This window comes from Urocitellus parryii, chromosome 3 (assembly GCF_045843805.1).
Source record: "Urocitellus parryii isolate mUroPar1 chromosome 3, mUroPar1.hap1, whole genome shotgun sequence".
Classification (NCBI taxonomy): Eukaryota; Metazoa; Chordata; class Mammalia; order Rodentia; family Sciuridae; genus Urocitellus; species Urocitellus parryii.
This window is the reverse complement of record NC_135533.1, coordinates 152,432,426-152,442,147: the sequence shown is the minus strand read 5'-3', so window position 1 is coordinate 152,442,147 and position 9,722 is coordinate 152,432,426. Positions and strand designations below refer to the sequence as shown.

At 40.6% G+C, this 9,722-nt stretch overlaps 1 pseudogene; it reads left to right on the top strand.

Annotated features, from left to right (window-relative positions):
- Window positions 1-578: 578 nt before the first annotated feature.
- LOC144253788 (KH domain-containing RNA-binding protein QKI-like) lies at window positions 579-2,272 on the top strand (annotated as a pseudogene).
- The last annotated feature ends 7,450 nt before the right edge of the window (window positions 2,273-9,722 follow it).

Sequence of the window (9,722 nt, the reverse complement as noted above, 5' to 3'; positions counted from 1 at the left end):
TCCTGCTCTTGAGGCTGATTGGCTGGGTCGCATGGGCAGAGCCAAAGAAGACCCCAATGAGCAGCTCTGTGGTCTGAAGGGCAGGGAAACAGCCCAATGAACATCACCATAGAGGAGCCAATCAGCTAGATGTTGCTGGGGCCTCTGTGAGCCAATCATCAGCCGGCAACTGGAAGTTTGCTGGGGCCCCTTTGGCTGTGGCTCTCAATATATATATATATATATATATATATATATATATATATATATATATATAGAGAGAGAGAGAGAGAGAGAGAGAGAGGATAAATTTAAGATTGTCCATACAGCCATACAGCTGGGGACCAGAACCACTGTGGCATATGTCACAGGGTCTCCTCACACTGGAATACATACACATTCATCAACATTCACTGTAGCTCATATAGAAGCCTCCATGGGCCTCAGCTCTGTGCCCAGAGCAGGACCCCGTGCAGAGAGGTACACTAGGTCCTCAGCAGACAGTTCCCAGGTTTACCCCCACCCATACCTCCTTTCTGGAATTGGTGCCAAGGCATAGGGTAATGTGATCTGTGGAGACTGGAACATGGTCAGGGGAAATGGTAATCCCAGATAACCTGATGCAGTTGGTGAAAGACAAGAAGCTCTTGAGCATCCTGTCCAAATTCTGAGGGATCTTCCACCACCTTCATCGGCTGCCAGAGAAAGGAATTAGCAGACTACATAAAGTCACGTACACACATTAAATGGCAGTACAAAAAAGAAAAGGAGTGCAAAATTTCCTAATTATGTGGGGCCTATTATTAAGTTATGAGAGAAACTAAATGTGTCTGTAGAGGATATTCTGATTTTTGCGACTCCAAAATGGTGTGACCACTTTGGAAAGCAGATTGGAGATTCCTTAGAAAATTTTCAATGGAATCACCATTTGACCCAGCATTCCCACTCTTAGATGTATACACCAAAGATATAAAATCACACCATAGTGATGCAGTGATATCAGTGTTCATAGCAGCTTAATTCACAGTAGCTAAACTGTGGAAACAATCTAGATGCCCTTAAACATTTGAATGTATAAACAAACTGTGGTACATTTGCAGAATGGAATATTCCTTAGCCTTAAAGAAGAATGAAATATAGCATTGACTGATAAGTGGACAGAGTTGGGAATATCATGGAACAAAATAAGTCATTCCCCAAAAGCCAAAGCCCAATTATTTTCTCTGATAAGTGGATCAGGCCCATCATATTCTGGGGGAAAGTCAAGAGAATAATGGGAAATTTTGGATTGAGCAGAGGAGAGGAGGTGGAGGGGAGGGTGTATGGGGGCAAGATGGTTGAATGAGAAAGACATTACTACCCTTTGTAGGTATTATTTAATGAATGGAGTGACTCTGCATCATCTACAACCAGAGAAATTAAAATCTGTGCTGTGTTCGGGAAAAAAAATCCAAAATATCTAGATTTTAATTTTCTTGGTAGGATCTTTGGCCCAGAGGATTCACAGCCAAAGAGCTACAGGCAGAAGCTGGAGGTAAAACAATGGCCATAGGCAAAGCCTCAAAGATAAAGAGAAGGAGGAGCAAGATAGAGCAAACTGAATTGGAAGCATATACATGAAGATTCAGATGTACTAATCACTGTGGAAGTTGTTCAGAATAGAGCAAAGTAAACTATAGAGGGCCATTGAAGAATTGAAGCAAATACTGGTACCTGCAGCAGAATGGGAAAAATGTTAAAACTGAGTTAAAATTATAGAACCTTTATTTTATCCATCTTTAATAAAATTTTGAGAACAAGGTACATCCATGATGTGTCACTGTGTTGGGCAAACTTAAGAAGATGCAGTTGATGAAACTTCTGATTCTGAATGACACCTGCAGAGGTGCCAACACTAAATCATCTACCCTTGCCTTTTCTCTTGTTGCAACAGCCCAGGCTGCTCCTAGGATCATACCTGGGGCTGCACCTTTTCTCTCACCAGTGACCCTGAGTACTCGTCTCCAGCTGACCCTACCATAATACCTTTGATCAGACAAATACAGACCTCTGTCATGCCCAAAGGAACTCCTCACATTGATGCTGTGATAGCCCCTCCAGGGCCAGAGGCTGGGTTGATCTACACAACCTACAAATACCTGACACGTTGGCACCAGCCACTTCAGTTCTTGAGTGCCCTTTGAACCCAATGGTGTATGAGGTGCAGTGTCCTACTAAAGTTCAAAGGCACAGTGTGTGTGTCCATCCTTTCCAAAGGATTGTGACTGAAGGTGGAGCTGACACTGGCAACTAACCTATGAACTTCTTATCTCTGAACTCTTTACCCAGTAATGACCTTACCATGCCTGCCTGCTGATCACTTAAATGGTTATTGCCTTTCCATGCCTGTGGTCATTGCAGCAGGTAACATTGACAGTGAAAAATGACACTATAATTTCTTTCATCTTCATGTCAAATATATTTAATCTGAATATTTTGTATGTTTATCAAATATTTTGTATGTTTTATTATCGGGAAAGTAAATTTATGAAATAATAGATGAGTAACATTTATGAGTAATGTTGGCTCTGAACAATTTTTGAAAACAGTTGACAAAATATTGGACCAATGAAAAAGAAGCATGAATTTTGAAATCTGAATGCATTGGTTCTCAGTACTTTTTCTCTTACATATTTTTTTAGTTATCAATGAACCTTTATTTTATTTATTTATATGTGGTGCTAAGAATCTTACCCAGTGCTTTACATAGGCTAGGCAAGTGCTCTATCATTGAGCTATATCCCCAGCCCATCATTTAAAAAAAGTAACATTTTTAGTTGCAGATGGACACATGCCTTTATATTATTTATTATATGTAGTGCTTAGGATAAAACCCATGGCCTCACACATGTGAGGTAAGTACTCTACCACTTAGCTATAATCCCAATCCCTGTATCATCATTCTTTATTGAATTTACTTCTTATTAAAGTATATAGTTTTAAGACATATTTTTACAGTATTATGTAATTTTAGCATGGTTAGATTGGAGTGATGCCTATATGTTACCATAGAGCAGACATTTATATTTTGTCTAGACTTTATTATTATCTTGGTAGTTTTCATGCTCTCTCTATATAGAACCCAACCTATTTCCAATGAGAAACATGTCATTTAATGTATTTATCACCATTGGTACAAGTTTATAATGTACGTTTCCAACTTGTTTTATATGTATGTGATATATTACAAAAAAAATTCTTCTTGAGAAAAGGATACAAAAATGTAAAACCACAATATTTATAAATGAAAATTGCCAATTGTTTCCCAGCCCTTTCTTATATTGGGTGTCTTGAGATTCAGTTAGCTAATGAATGGATCAATTAATTAAACACTTATGAAATTTAGTTGGGATTTCACTTAGCTTGCAATATAATTATTCATTTTATTTCACCTACTCACCCACATTGTTAATTTAGTGAATGTTATAATACCAACCTGAAAAACAACCTAAAAAGCAAACTGAGGGGTATGGGAGGAGAGTACTGATGGTGATGGGGGTCACCAGGGTAACTACTTTGTAATTCATTGAGATCTACCTCAGGCATATCTACCTCTTTTCAGTGTGTCTTATTTTATAGAATGAGTTGAAAAAGCAACTCTTATCAAGGAAATATAATTTTATATAAAAATTTATCAAGAAGGACTAATATTAAAATTATTAACAAACACACAAAACTGTAAATTCTATACATAACAGACTGTTATGTCTTTGGAACCATAAAAACAACTCCTCCTCCAAGTCTTGCTGGCTAATTCCAGGTGCTGTGCACTATAGTGTTCCAGGACCGAAATTACTCTCCTGTGTTCCAGGGCCGAAATTACTTCTCTCCCAGGTGTTTTACAGGGTCTATAACACAGAATCAGGTAAAAAGGTCACTTTGGATGAGTTGCTGGCCACAGAGAGTGGCCAGGACCACAATTGTTCTCAGGAAATGCAAGATGAATTTGGGCCCTAATCTCTCCTGGGGTCTGGGCAGGGAGCACTGAGGCTGGTATGCTGCCCTCAGCTGAGAGTGTTGTCTGTGGGAAGAGTGTCTATGAATGTCCTCAGGAGGAAATTCTTCTGAAGCTGCTCCCATAGAGAGTAAACAGGAGGCAATGGGAAGGGTTCTCTAGGACATTTGGGTGTAAAGGCTGAGTAGCACACACCTGGGACCCTGAGGAGCAGCACCTGTGATGACACAGGGTGGAGCAAGGACCCTGGCTCCTCCAGCCCTACCCTCTTTAGCTGTATCTTCAGAGAGCTCCATGCACTGATTTTAACCAAATTGTACCTCCCCTTGCATAGCCATGGTCACATGCAACTGGGGACACTTGAGTGCTCTAATTTCTTCTGATTCACTGCATAAAGTACAACAAAAAAATTTAAGAAACCAATGGAGAATATTTTAATTTTGACCTCTGCTCTCCCTCCCATTTTTTCCACACTCAAATTGCCACTTCCTAAACTGTTTCATCACTTTTGCTGCATTGAGCCCACATTTTAAACCAGGAGAGGGCCCCTGGAAACAATTCATGTTATGGGAACAACTTTCCAACTGTGTAATCTTGACCTAGGAAAGGAAGGGTAAATTCATGCATGCTCAGAACCAGCAAAGGCAGGAGAACCCAGCTATTCAGTGGTCAGTAAAATAGAACCAGATTGTTTATGTCTCATGCATCAGGCAACAACTCAATATTTCTGAAGCCCCCTGCACTCAAGCTCAGTACATGGACATGCAGTATTGCTCAGCATGATTCAGTGGTGTGGCCTGTGGTCAAAACCAGGGCAAGACAAAGAATGCTAGTGCAGAGAGATTTAACAGAAATTAAAGGTCCAAGGACCTCAAAGATCTGAATGAGGATAGCACATTCAGAAAAGTCATAAATGTGGGAAATATGAAACATATAAAAGCTACAAAAGCTATACATAAGAAAGGATAAATAAGAGAACCAATAGGAAATCAATTACGTACAGATTTCTGGTCCTTTACTCCTCCTCTTTCTCCTCCTCCTTTTCTTCCTCCTTCTCCTCCTCCTCCTCCTCCTCCTCCTCCTCTTCCTCCTCCTCCTCCTCCTCCTCTTCCTCCTCCTCCTCTTCCTCCTCCTCCTCCTCGTCCTCCTCCTCCTCTGCATCAGTTGCTATGTCTTCTCTGTGGACCATGGCCATGATGGTGATGATGTGGCCTTAGAAAAAGGAAAGGCAGAGTTAAAGTCCAGGTAAGAACTGAGTTGCTCCTTTTCCTGGTGTTCTAGAACCCACAGTCAAAGCTCTCCATTCTTCCTCTTGTCTGCATTCCTGTCTCCTGGCCTCCATCACCTCACCTCTGCAATGAGAAATAGATCTAGCATCCCAAGAGCTCTTTTCCAGTTCACATTCTGCCACTGTACTTGGTAGGGATTCTGAGTCATCCTGTTCCTCCAAGAGGCAGCCACAGTCTCCCTGATTTTCTGGACTTATGCCTCTTAAATACAAGCAAATTCAGATTTTCCTCCTAGTCCCAGGGCTTGGGAATTAGATGAAGACTTGAGGTTAGAAACATGTTGAAGGAGGAACTTCTCTCCATTCTTTTACAGGAGAACACAGTGGCCTATTCAAGGAGAACTGAAACAATTTTCTTTTAAGTCTCCCACATTTGGGAGTTTATTTCAACCAGAAATAGACAAAACACAGAAGAGAAAGTGCTGCTCTAAAAAGAGAACATTCAGAGTGGAATTGTGACTTCATACTCACTGCTTATCACTAGTGAGAGCTTCAATTACAGGTTTTCAAAGTGCTTCTAAGAAAGTATGTCCCACTAGATTCTTTCCATTGTCGATCAAACCTAAAGTGCAGATCTTATTTCTTTCATGCATGATGCAAAAAAATAATCAATAACGAAAGCCAAGCTACTTGATGTTTATTAGAGGCGAATTTAGGACAGAATGGGACTTAACATGGAAGATTGTGTTTAACTGGCAAAGCAAAAGTTGTCTTCTTATGAACAGGATGTCAGAAGGTCTACTAACTCTTATTTTTATGAAAATAACACATATTTCTGTTTATTTCTATTTTATTCCCATTTCTCATTTCCCACATGAGTAGGTGAACTCAAATCCTACCAGGAAACATTTCTCATTTTGCCATACCCCAAGGGCTGTTCCTACCTGCAGGCTCCTCCTCATCAAAGCTGGACTCATAGTCCTTGTTCCATATCCAACCTTTAGAGACACAGACACCATCAACAGAGTTACTTAAGATTGACTAATGCTTTCTTCTACACAATTAAGCTTATGATGGTTGCTAGAGTTGGATGTTTTTTATCCCATACTGGATTCTGTGATTGAGGCTTGGTTCTCAGTATGGCCACAATGTGATTTGTGAAATCTGTGTGAGGAAGGGTCTGCTTGGAGGTGTTGAGGACATTTGACGGTATGAGAGTCAGAAGTAAGAATATAGATTTCTCAAACACTTGTTAGATCCTGTTATATAAGAAGAGCAAATGAATCATCTGATCCTTGCTGGCTTCCTGTCTCCCCATGTGATGTCTCCCTCCTGCACCTGCATCCCTGCTGACACCACCAATCATGCAATGCAGGTAAGAGGGTATTGACTAAAGCCAAGTGTTTGCCAGTGCCATGCTTTTGTATCTCCAGAACTGTAAGCTAAACACACCCAACTGTATAATTTATTCAGTTTCTGGGTTTCCTTATTAGAAAGAAAAACATAGTGATACTAATATTAATAGTCAGGATCATCCTCATCTCTGTTCTGGGTTCTCAGACCCTCTCTGAGTTCTGGGGAGTCAGAGGCCTCAAACAGGATGCTGCAAACAATTGTAAACCTTCTAACGAGAGAGTGGAGCTGTAAGGAGTCAAATTTTAACTACTTTCTTCCATTGGAACATTATCACTGTCTCCTTGAAACAGACCAGGCTGACATGCAAACTGTAATGCCAACAGTTTCAGGAATATAAACACCAGAATATATACTGTGCCAGCATCAGACCAGTTGCTCACAAGACAAAAGGAAATGTTCTCTGCTTTATGCACATGGGTCTACTGGCCACATTGAAAGTATTGTTTTAAAATTAAAATAAAATTTAAAATACTGTTATTTTGGATGGCCAAGATCTGGAGTTCAAAGGTAAAGCAGGCAATAATTTCCTTCCCCTGGGTTTCCTTGGACAGCAGTTTGCCAGCATGTTCTCACTCCTCATACTCCCCATTTATAAGTAGTCTGTGGAGTCATGCAAAAGTGAAAAGTGCCAGGAACTCTCTGAGGGCCTGAGGAATCTACATAAACAAAGTCAACATTAAGATCCAGATGGCTCTGCACAAGGTCAAGCACGTCCCACCTAGAGCTCATGAGATATGTGTGTGAAAAGCTTGGACACAATGCTATCTTCTTAACTTACCTACTGATTCTGGCTAGTCCTGGTCAGATCCCAGGTGGATACCTGGTTCATTGCAGAGCCCCACATGCCTGACAAGTGAGATCTTAGCATAGAGTTGCATTTATCAAATGATGACATGGACTAAGATGAAGACACTCTGCCCAGGGAGGAGTTCAGGGATGAGAAGGAATGATGACCACAGTGGTTCTACCCTCACGGTGACCAGTCAGTGTCAGTATCCATGTATGTATGAATAGAAGGACCTAGACAGCATTTGAGACTGTCAGTATGAAGACCTATCATATATACTGTCAATGTGATATCCTGCAGGCCACACAGGGGGCAGCACAGATCTAAACTAGGGATCGGACAACATTGCTCTGCTGAGCTGGACCTTCACTAGAGCCCACCTTTTGCTCTGTAACTACATGAGCTGCAGTTGTGCTGATCAGGCCCCATGAAAATCCATCCAGTTATAACATGTTTCTAGAAAGAAATGTCTACAAAAGACCCAATAAGGTAGCTTTCAGTGTCAGTTGGAACATGCAAAGTAAGCCCTTCCTTAGCTACAGTAACCTCTGGCCTGTGTATCTCCTCTGTCTCAGATACCGCCTCACCACAAGTGAGCATAGTGTATTGGTGGACCTGAGGGTCACTGTTAAGGATTGGCCCTGTCCAGAAACTTGTGCCTAGAATGGGGATTGGAAGATGAATTCTGACACCTCTCACAGAAAATGTATATGAACGTGAAAATTTTTCATGAGTGAAGTGTTGTGAACAATCACATGCACTGACTAAATTCAGGGCCTACTGCCAGGTGAGGTTTGCTATTAAACGAAGTTGCTACTGGTGCAGTGACAGGAATGAACCCAAGCTTTTTCCTTATAGAGTGTGGTGAAAATTTTCTGGGTTTTGATGGGATATGTTTTGCATGTTAATTGAGGTATTGGTGTGGAATGAACTGCACACATGGAAAGTTTACAGTTTGATCTATTTACACATATATAAAATCATGATCTAATGGAGATGGCTTTTTTGTTTAAATATGTGGACATTGGCATCTTGGCATGTATATATCTAGAGAAACAACAAATGTGCAAAAATGAACACAAAGGCACACTCAGAATCATGTTGCATGAATGCACACAGAGACACATGTATAAAACTCTCATTGACCTAACCACTTGGCTCAACTCACTCAGATGCTTCAAGGAAATATGCAGAATGCCATAGATTTTTTTTAAAATTAATTTGGACCGCAACCCCCTCACTTCACATTCTCAAGGAGGTAGTGGAATCACTGAGACTCTGCACTCAAAAGGAAGGAAGACTCTCCGACTCTTGGCATCATCTACATTTTGCAACAGGAAGAGAGTGAGGCCAGGATACATACCAACTATGGATCCTCTCGAATCCTCCTGTAAATATGAAAAGGAGTCACTATGAAGATCAAGCCTTGCTCTGTCCTGTGTGCTCAAGTCTTTTGTTTACTTGGTGACATTAGAAAATCCAATGAGAATGTGGGCAAAGCAAGGGAACACATAGCAAATGCACTCTCACCAAATGACACAAGCTTTTCTAGGGGATTTGTGTCACAGGTCTATATTAGGTGATAATTAAGGAATTCGATGGCCAGGAGGGAAAACCACAGCCAGGCACAAAGCTTGTTATCATACAGTGTGTAGTGGATACTGTTTCTTGTTAATGTTGCCTTCAGTGAGGTCTCATTTGGCATCAGACACCCCGGTGAGAATCTGCACACTCAGGAAATTGTGTATGTCATCTCAAGGAAACCATATCATATTACAAGAGAAAAAGAAACTAAAGAGCAACACTTGGATTTCAGAGGAAGATAAGCAACCTTACCATGTCTTTTGATGGGGTCTCTTGACTCATACTGTCTTCAGAAATGAACTCCACCATGCCATTTGGGGGAACTAGGAGGATGCAGAATAATGATTAGTATACTGATTTATTGCTTATGAATAGTTCAGGGCATTTCTTGATATGGACATCAGTGAAAATATACAGCAAAGATAAAACAAGAATGAATGAGAAGCACAGCCTTTGGGTTTGCAGTAGATTGGAACCAGGTGTGATATGTGTGTTTCTGATTTTGTACCTTTAGAGGTATGTTTGTCTCTAGATATGACCACTGAGGATACTTTAAAAGTATGCAAAATATTTCACATCTCTGTAGGAGATTAGTTATTACTAATATATTGTAATCACCTGCAATGTGTTATATCGCTAAGTGATGTATACAGTTCCCTATCCCAAAGCATCACCATCAGGATAATTTCCTGAATTCTTAAAGCTTCTTTCACTTACAGAGTGAAGAACCTGTA